This window comes from Carassius gibelio, chromosome B20 (assembly GCF_023724105.1).
Source record: "Carassius gibelio isolate Cgi1373 ecotype wild population from Czech Republic chromosome B20, carGib1.2-hapl.c, whole genome shotgun sequence".
Taxonomy (NCBI): Eukaryota; Metazoa; Chordata; class Actinopteri; order Cypriniformes; family Cyprinidae; genus Carassius; species Carassius gibelio.
Genome location: NC_068415.1, coordinates 26,366,739 through 26,382,377, shown reverse-complemented (window position 1 = coordinate 26,382,377; position 15,639 = coordinate 26,366,739). Strand labels below are relative to the sequence as shown.

Below are 15,639 nucleotides of genomic sequence, written 5' to 3'. Positions count from 1 at the left end.
CTGTCCTGCTGACTATGTTCTTCACCTGCATCTCCCCAACAAGCATTTATGCGCCTCCTCTGCAACAGACAAATATGACACTGGACCGTCTTGCAGCAGTTGCACGCTGTGATCTTAAAGGGTTTATTACTCTGTGTTGTGGCTGCAGCAACCACTTTTCAAATCGGGGTCATTACATCCTTTTGTGTCGAGAATCGGAGACGCCAGGCTTCTTTTAGCCACCTCATCCTGCAGCTTGCTTTTGTTTCTGAATCTTGGTGGCATCCTTGCTTCCCTGCCTGCAGTCAAGAGAGCTGTCTGGCTCCCGTTATACGTAGTCGTGGCCGAGAGGTTAAGGCGATGGACTCGAAATCCATTGGGGTCTCCCCGCGCAGGTTCAAACCCTGCCGACTACAGTTCCTACACTGCCCTTTTGTGCTGATAACTGTGCCTTCCAAGGCTTTTGCTCTCTCTGCCCTCATTTCTTGTAAGATACTACATGGCACTGTGTTGAGATACTGCGGTTATATAAAGTATGAAAAAATTCATTGGGGTCTTCCCGCACAGGCTTCTGTCCTGCTGACTATGTTCTTCACCTGCATCTCCCCAACAAGCATTTATGCGCCTCCTCTGCAACAGACAAATATGACACTGGACCGTCTTGCAGCAGTGGCACGCTGTGATCTTAAAGGGTTTATTACTCTGTGTTGTGGCTGCAGCAACCACTTTTCAAATCGGGGTCATTACATCCTTTTGTGTCGAGAATCGAAGATGCCAGGCTTCTTTTAGCCACCTCGTCCTTCAGCTTGATTTTGTTTCTGAATCTTGGTGGAATCCCTGCTTCCCTGCCTGCAGTCAAGAGAGCTGTCTAGCCACCGTTAAATGTTGTCGTGGCAAGAGGTTAAGGAGATGGACTCGAAATCCATTGGGGTCTCCCCGCGTGGGTTCAAACCCTGCTGACTACGGTTCCTACACTGCCCTTTTGTGCTGATAACTGTGCCTTCCAAGGCTTTTGCTCTCTCTGCCCTCATTTCTTGTAAGATACTGCATGGCACTGTGTTGAGATATTGCGGTTATATAACGTGTGAAAAAATTCATTGGGGTCTTCCCGCACAGGTTTCTGTCCTGCTGACTATGTTCTTCACCTGCATCTCCCCAACAAGCATTTATGCTCCTCCTCTGCAACAGACAAATATGACACTGGACCGTTTTGCAACAGTTGCCCAGTGGCACGCTGTGATCTTAAAGGGTTTATTACTCTGTGTTGTGGTTGCAGCAACCACGTTTCAAATCGGGGTCATTACATCCTTTTGTGTCGAGAATCAGAGACACCAAGCTTCTTTTAGCCACCTCATCCTGCAGCTTGCTTTTGTTTCTGAATCTTGGTGGCAACCTTGCTTCCCTGCCTGCAGTCAAGAGAGCTGTCTGGATGCCACTAAATGTAGTTGTGGCCGAGAGGTTAAGGCGGTGGATTTGAAATCCATTGGGGTCTCCTCGTGCAGGTTCAAACCCTGATGACTACAGTTCCCAAATTGAACTTTTGTGCTGATAACTGTGCTTTCCAAAGCTTTTGCTCTCTCTGTTGTCATTTCTTGAAAGATTCTGCATGGCACTGTTTGGAGATACTGCGTTTATATAAAATGTATAAAAAAAAAAATATTGGGGTCTCCTCGCACAGGTTTGAGTCCTGCTGACTATGTTCTTCACCTGCACGTCCCCAACAAGCATTTTTGCGCCTCCTCTGCAATGGATAAATATGCAGCTAGACTCCTTGCATCTGAGGCCCAGTGGCACACTGTGATCTTACAGTGTTTAGTACTCTGCGTTGTGGCTTCAGCAAGCCCTGTTCAAATTGGGGTAATGACAGCCTTTTGTGTCTAGAAACTGGGACGCCAGGCTCCTTTTAGCCACTTCATCCTTCAGCTGGATTTTGTGACTCAATCTTTGGTGGCATCTTTGCTTCCCTGCCTCCAGCCAAGAGGGCTGTTTGACTTCCTCTAAGCGTAGTCGTGGCTGAGAAGTTAAGGTGATGGACTTGAAATCCATTGGGGTTTCCCTGTGCAGGTTCAAACCCTGCAGACTACAATTCCCTCACTGCACTTTTGTGCTGATAACTATGCCTTCCAAGGGTTTTCTTCTCTCTGCAGTATTTTCTTGTAAGATACTGCATGGCACTGTGTGGAGACACTGCGGTTATATAAAATGTGTAAAAAAATTTATTGGGGTCTCCCCGCACAGGTTTCTGTCCTGCTGACTATGTTCTTCACCTGCATCTCCACAACAAGCATTTATGCGCCTCCTCTGCAACAGACAAATATGACACTGGACCGTTTTGCAGCAGTGGCACACTGTGATCTTAAAGGGGTTATTACTCTGTGTTGTGGCTGCAGCAACCACTTTTCAAATCGGGGTCATTACATCCTTTTGTGTCGAGAATCGGAGACGCCAGGCTTCTTTTAGCAACCTCATCCTGTGGCTTTCTTTTGTTTCTGAATCTTGGTGGCATCGTTGCTTCCCTGCCTGCAGTCAAGAGAGCTGTCTGGCTCCCGTCATACGTAGTCGTGGCCGAGAGGTTAAGGCGATGTACTTGAAATCCATTGGGGTCTCCCCATGCAGGTTCTAACCCTGCCGACTACGGTTCCTAAACTGCACTTTTGTGCTGATAACTTTGCTTTCCAAAGCTTTTGCTCTCTCTGTTGTCATTTCTTGAAAGATTCTGCATGGCACTGTTTGGAGATACTGCGGTTATTTAAAATGTGTAAAAAAATTAATTGGGTTCTTCCCGCACAGGTTTTGGTCCTGCTGACTATGTTCTTCACCTGCATCTCCCCAACAAGCATTTATGCACCTCCTCTGCAACAGACAAATATGACACTGGACCGTTTTGCAGCAGTGGCACGCTGTGATCTTAAAGGGGTTATTACGCTGTGTTGCGGCTGCAGCAACCACTTTTCAAATCGGGGTCATTACATCCTTTTGTGTCGAGAATCGGAGACGCCAGGCTTCTTTTAGCCACCTCATCCTGCAGCTTGCTTTTGTTTCTGAATCTTGGTGGCATCCTTGCTTCCCTGCCTGCAGTCAAGAGAGCTGTCTGGCTCCCGTTATACGTAGTCGTGGCCGAGAGGTTAAGGCGATGGACTCGAAATCCATTGGGGTCTCCCCGCGCAGGTTCAAACCCTGCCGACTACGGTTCCTACACTGCCCTTTTGTGCTGATAACTGTGCCTTCCAAGGCTTTTGCTCTCTCTGCCCTCATTTCTTGTAAGATACTACATGGCACTGTGTTGAGATACTGCGGTTATATAAAGTATGAAAAAATTCATTGGGGTCTTCCCGCACAGGTTTCTGTCCTGCTGACTATGTTCTTCACCTGCATCTCCCCAACAAGCATTTATGCGCCTCCTCTGCAACAGACAAATATGACACTGGACCGTCTTGCAGCAGTGGCACGCTGTGATCTTAAAGGGTTTATTACTCTGTGTTGCGGCTGCAGCAACCACTTTTCAAATCGGGGTCATTACATCCTTTTGTGTCGAGAATCGGAGACGCCAGGCTTCTTTTAGCCACCTCATCCTGCAGCTTGCTTTTGTTTCTGAATCTTGGTGGCATCCTTGCTTCCCTGCCTGCAGTCAAGAGAGCTGTCTGGCTCTCGTTATACGTAGTCGTGGCCGAGAGGTTAAGGCGATGGACTCGAAATCCATTGGGGTCTCCCCGCGCAGGTTCAAACCCTGCCGACTACGGTTCCTACACTGCCCTTTTGTGCTGATAACTGTGCCTTCCAAGGCTTTTGCTCTCTCTGCCCTCATTTCTTGTAAGATACTACATGGCACTGTGTTGAGATACTGCGGTTATATAAAGTATGAAAAAATTCATTGGGGTCTTCCTGCACAGGTTTCTGTCCTGCTGACTATGTTCTTCACCTGCATCTCCCCAACAAGCATTTATGCGCCTCCTCTGCAACAGACAAATATGACACTGGACCGTCTTGCAGCAGTTGCACGCTGTGATCTTAAAGGGTTTATTACTCTGTGTTGTGGCTGCAGCAACCACTTTTCAAATCGGGGTCATTACATCCTTTTGTGTCGAGAATCGGAGACGCCAGGCTTCTTTTAGCCACCTCATCCTGCAGCTTGCTTTTGTTTCTGAATCTTGGTGGCATCCTTGCTTCCCTGCCTGCAGTCAAGAGAGCTGTCTGGCTCCCGTTATACGTAGTCGTGGCCGAGAGGTTAAGGCGATGGACTCGAAATCCATTGGGGTCTCCCCGCGCAGGTTCAAACCCTGCCGACTACAGTTCCTACACTGCCCTTTTGTGCTGATAACTGTGCCTTCCAAGGCTTTTGCTCTCTCTGCCCTCATTTCTTGTAAGATACTACATGGCACTGTGTTGAGATACTGCGGTTATATAAAGTATGAAAAAATTCATTGGGGTCTTCCCGCACAGGCTTCTGTCCTGCTGACTATGTTCTTCACCTGCATCTCCCCAACAAGCATTTATGCGCCTCCTCTGCAACAGACAAATATGACACTGGACCGTCTTGCAGCAGTGGCACGCTGTGATCTTAAAGGGTTTATTACTCTGTGTTGTGGCTGCAGCAACCACTTTTCAAATCGGGGTCATTACATCCTTTTGTGTCGAGAATCGAAGATGCCAGGCTTCTTTTAGCCACCTCGTCCTTCAGCTTGATTTTGTTTCTGAATCTTGGTGGAATCCCTGCTTCCCTGCCTGCAGTCAAGAGAGCTGTCTAGCCACCGTTAAATGTTGTCGTGGCAAGAGGTTAAGGAGATGGACTCGAAATCCATTGGGGTCTCCCCGCGTGGGTTCAAACCCTGCTGACTACGGTTCCTACACTGCCCTTTTGTGCTGATAACTGTGCCTTCCAAGGCTTTTGCTCTCTCTGCCCTCATTTCTTGTAAGATACTGCATGGCACTGTGTTGAGATATTGCGGTTATATAACGTGTGAAAAAATTCATTGGGGTCTTCCCGCACAGGTTTCTGTCCTGCTGACTATGTTCTTCACCTGCATCTCCCCAACAAGCATTTATGCTCCTCCTCTGCAACAGACAAATATGACACTGGACCGTTTTGCAACAGTTGCCCAGTGGCACGCTGTGATCTTAAAGGGTTTATTACTCTGTGTTGTGGTTGCAGCAACCACGTTTCAAATCGGGGTCATTACATCCTTTTGTGTCGAGAATCAGAGACACCAAGCTTCTTTTAGCCACCTCATCCTGCAGCTTGCTTTTGTTTCTGAATCTTGGTGGCAACCTTGCTTCCCTGCCTGCAGTCAAGAGAGCTGTCTGGATGCCACTAAATGTAGTTGTGGCCGAGAGGTTAAGGCGGTGGATTTGAAATCCATTGGGGTCTCCTCGTGCAGGTTCAAACCCTGATGACTACAGTTCCCAAATTGAACTTTTGTGCTGATAACTGTGCTTTCCAAAGCTTTTGCTCTCTCTGTTGTCATTTCTTGAAAGATTCTGCATGGCACTGTTTGGAGATACTGCGTTTATATAAAATGTATAAAAAAAAAAATATTGGGGTCTCCTCGCACAGGTTTGAGTCCTGCTGACTATGTTCTTCACCTGCACGTCCCCAACAAGCATTTTTGCGCCTCCTCTGCAATGGATAAATATGCAGCTAGACTCCTTGCATCTGAGGCCCAGTGGCACACTGTGATCTTACAGTGTTTAGTACTCTGCGTTGTGGCTTCAGCAAGCCCTGTTCAAATTGGGGTAATGACAGCCTTTTGTGTCGAGAAACTGGGACGCCAGGCTCCTTTTAGCCACTTCATCCTTCAGCTGGATTTTGTGACTCAATCTTTGGTGGCATCTTTGCTTCCCTGCCTCCAGCCAAGAGGGCTGTTTGACTTCCTCTAAGCGTAGTCGTGGCTGAGAAGTTAAGGTGATGGACTTGAAATCCATTGGGGTTTCCCTGTGCAGGTTCAAACCCTGCAGACTACAATTCCCTCACTGCACTTTTGTGCTGATAACTATGCCTTCCAAGGGTTTTCTTCTCTCTGCAGTATTTTCTTGTAAGATACTGCATGGCACTGTGTGGAGACACTGCGGTTATATAAAATGTGTAAAAAAATTTATTGGGGTCTCCCCGCACAGGTTTCTGTCCTGCTGACTATGTTCTTCACCTGCATCTCCACAACAAGCATTTATGCGCCTCCTCTGCAACAGACAAATATGACACTGGACCGTTTTGCAGCAGTGGCACACTGTGATCTTAAAGGGGTTATTACTCTGTGTTGTGGCTGCAGCAACCACTTTTCAAATCGGGGTCATTACATCCTTTTGTGTCGAGAATCGGAGACGCCAGGCTTCTTTTAGCAACCTCATCCTGTGGCTTTCTTTTGTTTCTGAATCTTGGTGGCATCGTTGCTTCCCTGCCTGCAGTCAAGAGAGCTGTCTGGCTCCCGTCATACGTAGTCGTGGCCGAGAGGTTAAGGCGATGTACTTGAAATCCATTGGGGTCTCCCCATGCAGGTTCTAACCCTGTCGACTACGGTTCCTAAACTGCACTTTTGTGCTGATAACTTTGCTTTCCAAAGCTTTTGCTCTCTCTGTTGTCATTTCTTGAAAGATTCTGCATGGCACTGTTTGGAGATACTGCGGTTATTTAAAATGTGTAAAAAAATTAATTGGGTTCTTCCCGCACAGGTTTTGGTCCTGCTGACTATGTTCTTCACCTGCATCTCCCCAACAAGCATTTATGCACCTCCTCTGCAACAGACAAATATGACACTGGACCGTTTTGCAGCAGTGGCACGCTGTGATCTTAAAGGGGTTATTACGCTGTGTTGCGGCTGCAGCAACCACTTTTCAAATCGGGGTCATTACATCCTTTTGTGTCGAGAATCGGAGACGCCAGGCTTCTTTTAGCCACCTCATCCTGCAGCTTGCTTTTGTTTCTGAATCTTGGTGGCATCCTTGCTTCCCTGCCTGCAGTCAAGAGAGCTGTCTGGCTCCCGTTATACGTAGTCGTGGCCGAGAGGTTAAGGCGATGGACTCGAAATCCATTGGGGTCTCCCCGCGCAGGTTCAAACCCTGCCGACTACGGTTCCTACACTGCCCTTTTGTGCTGATAACTGTGCCTTCCAAGGCTTTTGCTCTCTCTGCCCTCATTTCTTGTAAGATACTACATGGCACTGTGTTGAGATACTGCGGTTATATAAAGTATGAAAAAATTCATTGGGGTCTTCCCGCACAGGTTTCTGTCCTGCTGACTATGTTCTTCACCTGCATCTCCCCAACAAGCATTTATGCGCCTCCTCTGCAACAGACAAATATGACACTGGACCGTCTTGCAGCAGTGGCAAGCTGTGATCTTAAAGGGTTTATTACTCTGTGTTGCGGCTGCAGCAACCACTTTTCAAATCGGGGTCATTACATCCTTTTGTGTCGAGAATCGGAGACGCCAGGCTTCTTTTAGCCACCTCATCCTGCAGCTTGCTTTTGTTTCTGAATCTTGGTGGCATCCTTGCTTCCCTGCCTGCAGTCAAGAGAGCTGTCTGGCTCTCGTTATACGTAGTCGTGGCCGAGAGGTTAAGGCGATGGACTCGAAATCCATTGGTGTCTCCCCGCGCAGGTTCAAACCCTGCCGACTACGGTTCCTACACTGCCCTTTTGTGCTGATAACTGTGCCTTCCAAGGCTTTTGCTCTCTCTGCCCTCATTTCTTGTAAGATACTACATGGCACTGTGTTGAGATACTGCGGTTATATAAAGTATGAAAAAATTCATTGGGGTCTTCCTGCACAGGTTTCTGTCCTGCTGACTATGTTCTTCACCTGCATCTCCCCAACAAGCATTTATGCGCCTCCTCTGCAACAGACAAATATGACACTGGACCGTCTTGCAGCAGTTGCACGCTGTGATCTTAAAGGGTTTATTACTCTGTGTTGTGGCTGCAGCAACCACTTTTCAAATCGGGGTCATTACATCCTTTTGTGTCGAGAATCGGAGACGCCAGGCTTCTTTTAGCCACCTCATCCTGCAGCTTGCTTTTGTTTCTGAATCTTGGTGGCATCCTTGCTTCCCTGCCTGCAGTCAAGAGAGCTGTCTGGCTCCCGTTATACGTAGTCGTGGCCGAGAGGTTAAGGCGATGGACTCGAAATCCATTGGGGTCTCCCCGCGCAGGTTCAAACCCTGCCGACTACAGTTCCTACACTGCCCTTTTGTGCTGATAACTGTGCCTTCCAAGGCTTTTGCTCTCTCTGCCCTCATTTCTTGTAAGATACTACATGGCACTGTGTTGAGATACTGCGGTTATATAAAGTATGAAAAAATTCATTGGGGTCTTCCCGCACAGGCTTCTGTCCTGCTGACTATGTTCTTCACCTGCATCTCCCCAACAAGCATTTATGCGCCTCCTCTGCAACAGACAAATATGACACTGGACCGTCTTGCAGCAGTGGCACGCTGTGATCTTAAAGGGTTTATTACTCTGTGTTGTGGCTGCAGCAACCACTTTTCAAATCGGGGTCATTACATCCTTTTGTGTCGAGAATCGAAGATGCCAGGCTTCTTTTAGCCACCTCGTCCTTCAGCTTGATTTTGTTTCTGAATCTTGGTGGAATCCCTGCTTCCCTGCCTGCAGTCAAGAGAGCTGCCTAGCCGCCGTTAAATGTTGTCGTGGCAAGAGGTTAAGGAGATGGACTCGAAATCCATTGGGGTCTCCCCGCGTGGGTTCAAACCCTGCTGACTACGGTTCCTACACTGCCCTTTTGTGCTGATAACTGTGCCTTCCAAGGCTTTTGCTCTCTCTGCCCTCATTTCTTGTAAGATACTGCATGGCACTGTGTTGAGATATTGCGGTTATATAACGTGTGAAAAAATTCATTGGGGTCTTCCCGCACAGGTTTCTGTCCTGCTGACTATGTTCTTCACCTGCATCTCCCCAACAAGCATTTATGCTCCTCCTCTGCAACAGACAAATATGACACTGGACCGTTTTGCAACAGTTGCCCAGTGGCACGCTGTGATCTTAAAGGGTTTATTACTCTGTGTTGTGGCTGCAGCAACCACGTTTCAAATCGGGGTCATTACATCCTTTTGTGTCGAGAATCGAAGATGCCAGGCTTCTTTTAGCCACCTCATCCTGCAGCTTGCTTTTGTTTCTGAATCTTGGTGGCAACCTTGCTTCTCTGCCTGCAGTCAAGAGAGCTGTCTGGATGCCACTAAATGTAGTTGTGGCCGAGAGGTTAAGGCGGTGGATTTGAAATCCATTGGGGTCTCCCCGTGCAGGTTCAAACCCTGATGACTACAGTTCCCAAATTGAACTTTTGTGCTGATAACTGTGCTTTCCAAAGCTTTTGCTCTCTCTGTTGTCATTTCTTGAAAGATTCTGCATGGCACTGTGTGGAGATACTGCGTTTATATAAAATGTATAAAAAAAATTATTGGGGTCTCCTCGCACAGGTTTGAGTCCTGCTGACTATGTTCTTCACCTGCACGTCCCCAACAAGCATTTTTGCGCCTCCTCTGCAATGGATAAATATGCAGCTAGATTCCTTGCATCTGAGGCCCAGTGGCACACTGTGATCTTACAGTGTTTAGTACTCTGCGTTGTGGCTTCAGCAAGCCCTGTTCAAATTGGGGTAATGACAGCCTTTTGTGTCGAGAAACTGGGACGCCAGGCTCCTTTTAGCCACTTCATCCTTCAGCTGGATTTTGTGACTCAATCTTTGGTGGCATCTTTGCTTCCCTGCCTCCAGCCAAGAGGGCTGTTTGACTTCCTCTAAGCGTAGTCGTGGCTGAGAAGTTAAGGTGATGGACTTGAAATCCATTGGGGTTTCCCTGTGCAGGTTCAAACCCTGCAGACTACAATTCCCTCACTGCACTTTAGTGCTGATAACTATGCCTTCCAAGGGTTTTCTTCTCTCTGTTGTCATTTCTTGAAAGACTCTGCATGGCACTGTTTGGAGATACTGCGGTTATTTAAAATGTGTAAAAAAATTAATTGGGTTCTTCCCGCACAGGTTTTGGTCCTGCTGACTATGTTCTTCACCTGCATCTCCCCAACAAGCATTTATGCACCTCCTCTGCAACAGACAAATATGACACTGGACCGTTTTGCAGCAGTGGCACGCTGTGATCTTAAAGGGGTTATTACGCTGTGTTGCGGCTGCAGCAACCACTTTTCAAATCGGGGTCATTACATCCTTTTGTGTCGAGAATCGGAGACGCCAGGCTTCTTTTAGCCACCTCATCCTGCAGCTTGCTTTTGTTTCTGAATCTTGGTGGCATCCTTGCTTCCCTGCCTGCAGTCAAGAGAGCTGTCTGGCTCCCGTTATACGTAGTCGTGGCCGAGAGGTTAAGGCGATGGACTCGAAATCCATTGGGGTCTCCCCGCGCAGGTTCAAACCCTGCCGACTACGGTTCCTACACTGCCCTTTTGTGCTGATAACTGTGCCTTCCAAGGCTTTTGCTCTCTCTGCCCTCATTTCTTGTAAGATACTACATGGCACTGTGTTGAGATACTGCGGTTATATAAAGTATGAAAAAATTCATTGGGGTTTTCCCGCACAGGTTTCTGTCCTGCTGACTATGTTCTTCACCTGCATCTCCCCAACAAGCATTTATGCGCCTCCTCTGCAACAGACAAATATGACACTGGACCGTCTTGCAGCAGTGGCACGCTGTGATCTTAAAGGGTTTATTACTCTGTGTTGTGGCTGCAGCAACATCTTTTCAAATCGGGGTCATTACATCCTTTTGTGTCGAGAATCGGAGACGCCAGGCTTCTTTTAGCCACCTCATCCTGCAGCTTGCTTTTGTTTCTGAATCTTGGTGGCATCCTTGCTTCCCTGCCTGCAGTCAAGAGAGCTGTCTGGCTCTCGTTATACGTAGTCGTGGCCGAGAGGTTAAGGCGATGGACTCGAAATCCATTGGGGTCTCCCCGTGCAGGTTCAAACCCTGCCGACTACGGTTCCTACACTGCCCTTTTGTGCTGATAACTGTGCCTTCCAAGGCTTTTGCTCTCTCTGCCCTCATTTCTTGTAAGATACTACATGGCACTGTGTTGAGATACTGCGGTTATATAAAGTATGAAAAAATTCATTGGGGTCTTCCCGCACAAGTTTCTGTCCTGCTGACTATGTTCTTCACCTGCATCTCCCCAACAAGCATTTATGCGCCTCCTCTGCAACAGACAAATATGACACTGGACCGTTTTGCAGCAGTGGCACACTGTGATCTTAAAGGGGTTATTACTCTGTGTTGTGGCTGCAGCAACCACTTTTCAAATCGGGGTCATTACATCCTTTTGTGTCGAGAATCGGAGACGGCAGGCTTCTTTTAGCAACCTCATCCTGCGGCTTTCTTTTGTTTCTGAATCTTGGTGGCATCGTTGCTTCCCTGCCTGCAGTCAAGAGAGCTGTCTGGCTCCCGTCATACGTAGTCGTGGCCGAGAGGTTATGGCGATGTACTTGAAATCCAATGGGGTCTCCCCTTGCAGGTTCTAACCCTGCCGACTACGGTTCCTAAACTGCACTTTTGTGCTGATAACTTTGCTTTCCAAAGCTTTTGCTCTCTCTGTTGTCATTTCTTGAAAGATTCTGCATGGCACTGTTTGGAGATACTGCGGTTATTTAAAATGTGTAAAAAAATGTATTGGGTTATTCCCGCACAGGTTTTGGTCCTGCTGACTATGTTCTTCACCTGCATCTCCCCAACAAGCATTTATGCACCTCCTCTGCAACAGACAAATATGACACTGGACCGTTTTGCAGCAGTGGCACGCTGTGATCTTAAAAGGGTTATTACACTGTGTTGCGGCTGCAGCAACCACTTTTCAAATCGGGGTCATTACATCCTTTTGTGTCGAGAATCGGAGACGCCAGGCTTCTTTTAGCCACCTCATCCTGCAGCTTGCTTTTGTTTCTGAATCTTGGTGGCATCCTTGCTTCCCTGCCTGCAGTCAAGAGAGCTTTCTGGCTCCCGTTATACGTAGTCGTGGCCGAGAGGTTAAGGCGATGGACTCGAAATCCATTGGGGTCTCCCCGCGCAGGTTCAAACCCTGCCGACTACGGTTCCTACACTGCCCTTTTGTGCTGATAACTGTGCCTTCCAAGGCTTTTGCTCTCTCTGCCCTCATTTCTTGTAAGATACTACATGGCACTGTGTTGAGATACTGCGGTTATATAAAGTATGAAAAAATTCATTGGGGTCTTACCGCACAGGTTTCTGTCCTGCTGACTATGTTCTTCACCTGCATCTCCCCAACAAGCATTTATGCGCCTCCTCTGCAACAGACAAATATGACACTGGACCGTCTTGCAGCAGTTGCACGCTGTGATCTTAAAGGGTTTATTACTCTGTGTTGTGGCTGCAGCAACCACTTTTCAAATCGGGGTCATTACATCCTTTTGTGTCGAGAATCGGAGACGCCAGGCTTCTTTTAGCCACCTCATCCTGCAGCTTGCTTTTGTTTCTGAATCTTGGTGGCATCCTTGCTTCCCTGCCTGCAGTCAAGAGAGCTGTCTGGCTCCTGTTGTACGTAGTCGTGGCCGAGAGGTTAAGGCGATGGACTCGAAATCCATTGGGTTCTCCCCGCGCAGGTTCAAACCCTGCCGACTACGGTTCCTACACTGCCCTTTTGTGCTGATAACTGTGCCTTCCAAGGCTTTTGCTCTCTCTGCCCTCATTTCTTGTAAGATACTACATGGCACTGTGTTGAGATACTGCGGTTATATAAAGTATGAAAAAATTCATTGGGGTCTTCCCGCACAGGTTTCTGTCCTGCTGACTATGTTCTTCACCTGCATCTCCCCAACAAGCATTTATGCGCCTCCTCTGCAACAGACAAATATGACACTGGACCGTCTTGCAGCAGTGGCACGCTGTGATCTTAAAGGGTTTATTACTCTGTGTTGTGGCTGCAGCAACCACTTTTCAAATCGGGGTCATTACATCCTTTTGTGTCGAGAATCGAAGATGCCAGGCTTCTTTTAGCCACCTCGTCCTTCAGCTTGATTTTGTTTCTGAATCTTGGTGGAATCCCTGCTTCCCTGCCTGCAGTCAAGAGAGCTGTCTAGCCGCCGTTAAATGTAGTCGTGGCAACAGGTTAAGGAAATGGACTCGAAATCCATTGGGGTCTCCCCGCGCGGGTTCAAACCCTGCTGACTACGGTTCCTACACTGCCCTTTTGTGCTGATAACTGTGCCTTCCAAGGCTTTTGCTCTCTCTGCCCTCATTTCTTGTAAGATACTGCATGGCACTGTGTGGAGATATTGCGGTTATATAACGTGTGAAAAAATTCATTGGGGTCTTCCCGCACAGGTTTCTGTCCTGCTGACTATGTTCTTCACCTGCATCTCCCCAACAAGCATTTATGCTCCTCCTCTGCAACAGACAAATATGACACTGGACCGTTTTGCAACAGTTGCCCAGTGGCACGCTGTGATCTTAAAGGGTTTATTACTCTGTGTTGTGGCTGCAGCAACCACGTTTCAAATCGGGGTCATTACATCCTTTTGTGTCGAGAATCGGAGACACCAAGCTTCTTTTAGCCACCTCATCCTGCAGCTTGCTTTTGTTTCTGAATCTTGGTGGCAACCTTGCTTCCCTGCCTGCAGTCAAGAGAGCTGTCTGGATGCTACTAAATGTAGTTGTGGCCGAGAGGTTAAGGCGGTGGATTTGAAATCCATTGGGGTCTCCCCGTGCAGGTTCAAACCCTGATGACTACAGTTCCTAAATTGAACTTTTGAGCTGATAACTGTGCTTTCCAAAGCTTTTGCTCTCTCTGTTGTCATTTCTTGAAAGATTCTGCATGGCACTGTGTGGAGATACTGCGTTTATATAAAATGTATAAAAAAAATTATTGGGGTCTCCTCGCACAGGTTTGAGTCCTGCTGACTATGTTCTTCACCTGCACGTCCCCAACAAGCATTTTTGCGCCTCCTCTGCAATGGATAAATATGCAGCTAGACTCCTTCCATCTGAGGCGCAGTGGCACACTGTGATCTTACAGTATTTAGTACTCTGCGTTGTGGCTTCAGCAAGCCCTGTTCAAATTGGGGTAATGACAGCCTTTTGTGTCGAGAAACTGGGACGCCAGGCTCCTTTTAGCCACTTCATCCTTCAGCTGGATTTTGTGACTCAATCTTTGGTGGCATCTTTGCTTCCCTGCCTCCAGCCAAGAGGGCTGTTTGACTTCCTCTAAGCGTAGTCGTGGCTGAGAAGTTAAGGTGATGGACTTGAAATCCATTGGGGTTTCCCTGTGCAGGTTCAAACCCTGCAGACTACAATTCCCTCACTGCACTTTTGTGCTGATAACTATGCCTTCCAAGGGTTTTCTTCTCTCTGCAGTATTTTCTTGTAAGATACTGCATGGCACTGTGTGGAGACACTGCGGTTATATAAAATGTGTAAAAAAATTTATTGGGGTCTCCCCGCACAGGTTTCTGTCCTGCTGACTATGTTCTTCACCTGCATCTCCACAACAAGCATTTATGCTTCTCCTCTGCAACAGACAAATATGACACTGGAACTTTTTGCAGCAGTGCCCCAGTGGCAAGCTGTGATCTTAAATGGGTTATTACTCTGTGTTGTGGCTGCAGCAACCACTTTTCAAATCGGGGTTATTACATCCTTTTGTGTCGAGAATCGGAGACGACAGGCTTCTTTTTGCAACCTCATCCTGCAGCTTGATTTTGTTTCTGAATCTTGGTGGCATTCTTGCTTCCCTGCCTGCAGTCAAGAGAGCTGCCAGGCTTCCACTAAAATTAGTCGTGGCAGAGAGGTTAAGGCGATGTACTCGAAATCCATTGGGGTCTCCCCGCGCGGGTTCAAACCCTGCTGACTACGGTTCCTACACTGCCCTTTTGTGCTGATAACTGTGTCTTCCAAGGCTTTTGCTCTCTCTGCCCTCATTTCTTGTAAGATACTGCATGGCACTGTGTTGAGATATTGCGGTTATATAAAGTGTGAAAAAATTCATTGGGGTTTTCCCGCACAGGTTTCTGTCCTGCTGACTATGTTCTTCACCTGCATCTCCCCAACAAGCATTTATGCGCCTCCTCTGCAACAGACAAATATGACACTGGACCGTTTTGCAGCAGTGGCACGCTGTGATCTTAAAGGGTTTATTACTCTGTGTTGTGGCTGCAGCAACCACTTTTCAAATCGGGGTCATTACATCCGTTTGTGTCGAGAATCGAAGATGCCAGGCCTCTTTTAGCCACCTCGTCCTTCAGCTTGATTTTGTTTCCGAATCTTGGTGGAATCCCTGCTTCCCTGCCTGCAGTCAAGAGAGCTGTCTAACCGTCATTAAATGTAGTCGTGGCCGAGAGGTTAAGGCGATGTACTCGAAATCCATTGGGGTCTCCCCGTGCAGGTTCTAACCCTGCCGACTACGTTTCCTAAACTGCACTTTTGTGCTGATAACTGTGCTTTCCAAGGCTTTTGCTCTCTCTGCCCTCATTTCTTGTAAGATACTGTATGGCACTGTGTGGAGATACTGCGGTTATATAAAGTGTGAAAAAATTCATTGGGGTCTTCCCGCACAGGTTTCTGTCCTGCTGACTATGTTCTTCACCTGCATCTCCCCAACAAGCATTTATGCGCCTCCTCTGCAACAGACAAATATGACACTGGACCGTTTTGCAGCAGTGGCACACTGTGATCTTAAAGGGGTTATTACTCTTGTGTTGTGGCT

The 15,639-nt window shown here is 47.7% G+C and overlaps 12 non-coding genes across 12 annotated transcripts; all 12 read left to right on the top strand.

The window, feature by feature from the left end:
• The first annotated feature begins 313 nt into the window (after positions 1-313).
• trnas-cga (transfer RNA serine (anticodon CGA)) lies at positions 314-395 on the top strand. Its single transcript has one exon. It is a non-coding gene; the product is annotated as a tRNA-Ser (tRNA).
• Positions 396-3,086: 2,691 nt separating this feature from the next.
• trnas-cga (transfer RNA serine (anticodon CGA)) lies at positions 3,087-3,168 on the top strand. Its single transcript has one exon. It is a non-coding gene; the product is annotated as a tRNA-Ser (tRNA).
• A 468-nt stretch (positions 3,169-3,636) lies between these two features.
• trnas-cga (transfer RNA serine (anticodon CGA)) lies at positions 3,637-3,718 on the top strand. Its single transcript has one exon. It is a non-coding gene; the product is annotated as a tRNA-Ser (tRNA).
• Positions 3,719-4,186: 468 nt separating this feature from the next.
• Positions 4,187-4,268, top strand: trnas-cga (transfer RNA serine (anticodon CGA)). The gene has a single exon. It is a non-coding gene; the product is annotated as a tRNA-Ser (tRNA).
• A 2,691-nt stretch (positions 4,269-6,959) lies between these two features.
• On the top strand, positions 6,960-7,041 carry trnas-cga (transfer RNA serine (anticodon CGA)). The gene has a single exon. It is a non-coding gene; the product is annotated as a tRNA-Ser (tRNA).
• A 468-nt stretch (positions 7,042-7,509) lies between these two features.
• trnas-cga (transfer RNA serine (anticodon CGA)) lies at positions 7,510-7,591 on the top strand. The gene has a single exon. It is a non-coding gene; the product is annotated as a tRNA-Ser (tRNA).
• A 468-nt stretch (positions 7,592-8,059) lies between these two features.
• On the top strand, positions 8,060-8,141 carry trnas-cga (transfer RNA serine (anticodon CGA)). Its single transcript has one exon. It is a non-coding gene; the product is annotated as a tRNA-Ser (tRNA).
• A 2,137-nt stretch (positions 8,142-10,278) lies between these two features.
• Positions 10,279-10,360, top strand: trnas-cga (transfer RNA serine (anticodon CGA)). Its single transcript has one exon. It is a non-coding gene; the product is annotated as a tRNA-Ser (tRNA).
• Positions 10,361-10,828: 468 nt separating this feature from the next.
• On the top strand, positions 10,829-10,910 carry trnas-cga (transfer RNA serine (anticodon CGA)). The gene has a single exon. It is a non-coding gene; the product is annotated as a tRNA-Ser (tRNA).
• A 1,020-nt stretch (positions 10,911-11,930) lies between these two features.
• trnas-cga (transfer RNA serine (anticodon CGA)) lies at positions 11,931-12,012 on the top strand. The gene has a single exon. It is a non-coding gene; the product is annotated as a tRNA-Ser (tRNA).
• Positions 12,013-12,480: 468 nt separating this feature from the next.
• On the top strand, positions 12,481-12,562 carry trnas-cga (transfer RNA serine (anticodon CGA)). The gene has a single exon. It is a non-coding gene; the product is annotated as a tRNA-Ser (tRNA).
• Positions 12,563-15,257: 2,695 nt separating this feature from the next.
• trnas-cga (transfer RNA serine (anticodon CGA)) lies at positions 15,258-15,339 on the top strand. The gene has a single exon. It is a non-coding gene; the product is annotated as a tRNA-Ser (tRNA).
• Positions 15,340-15,639: the final 300 nt, after the last annotated feature.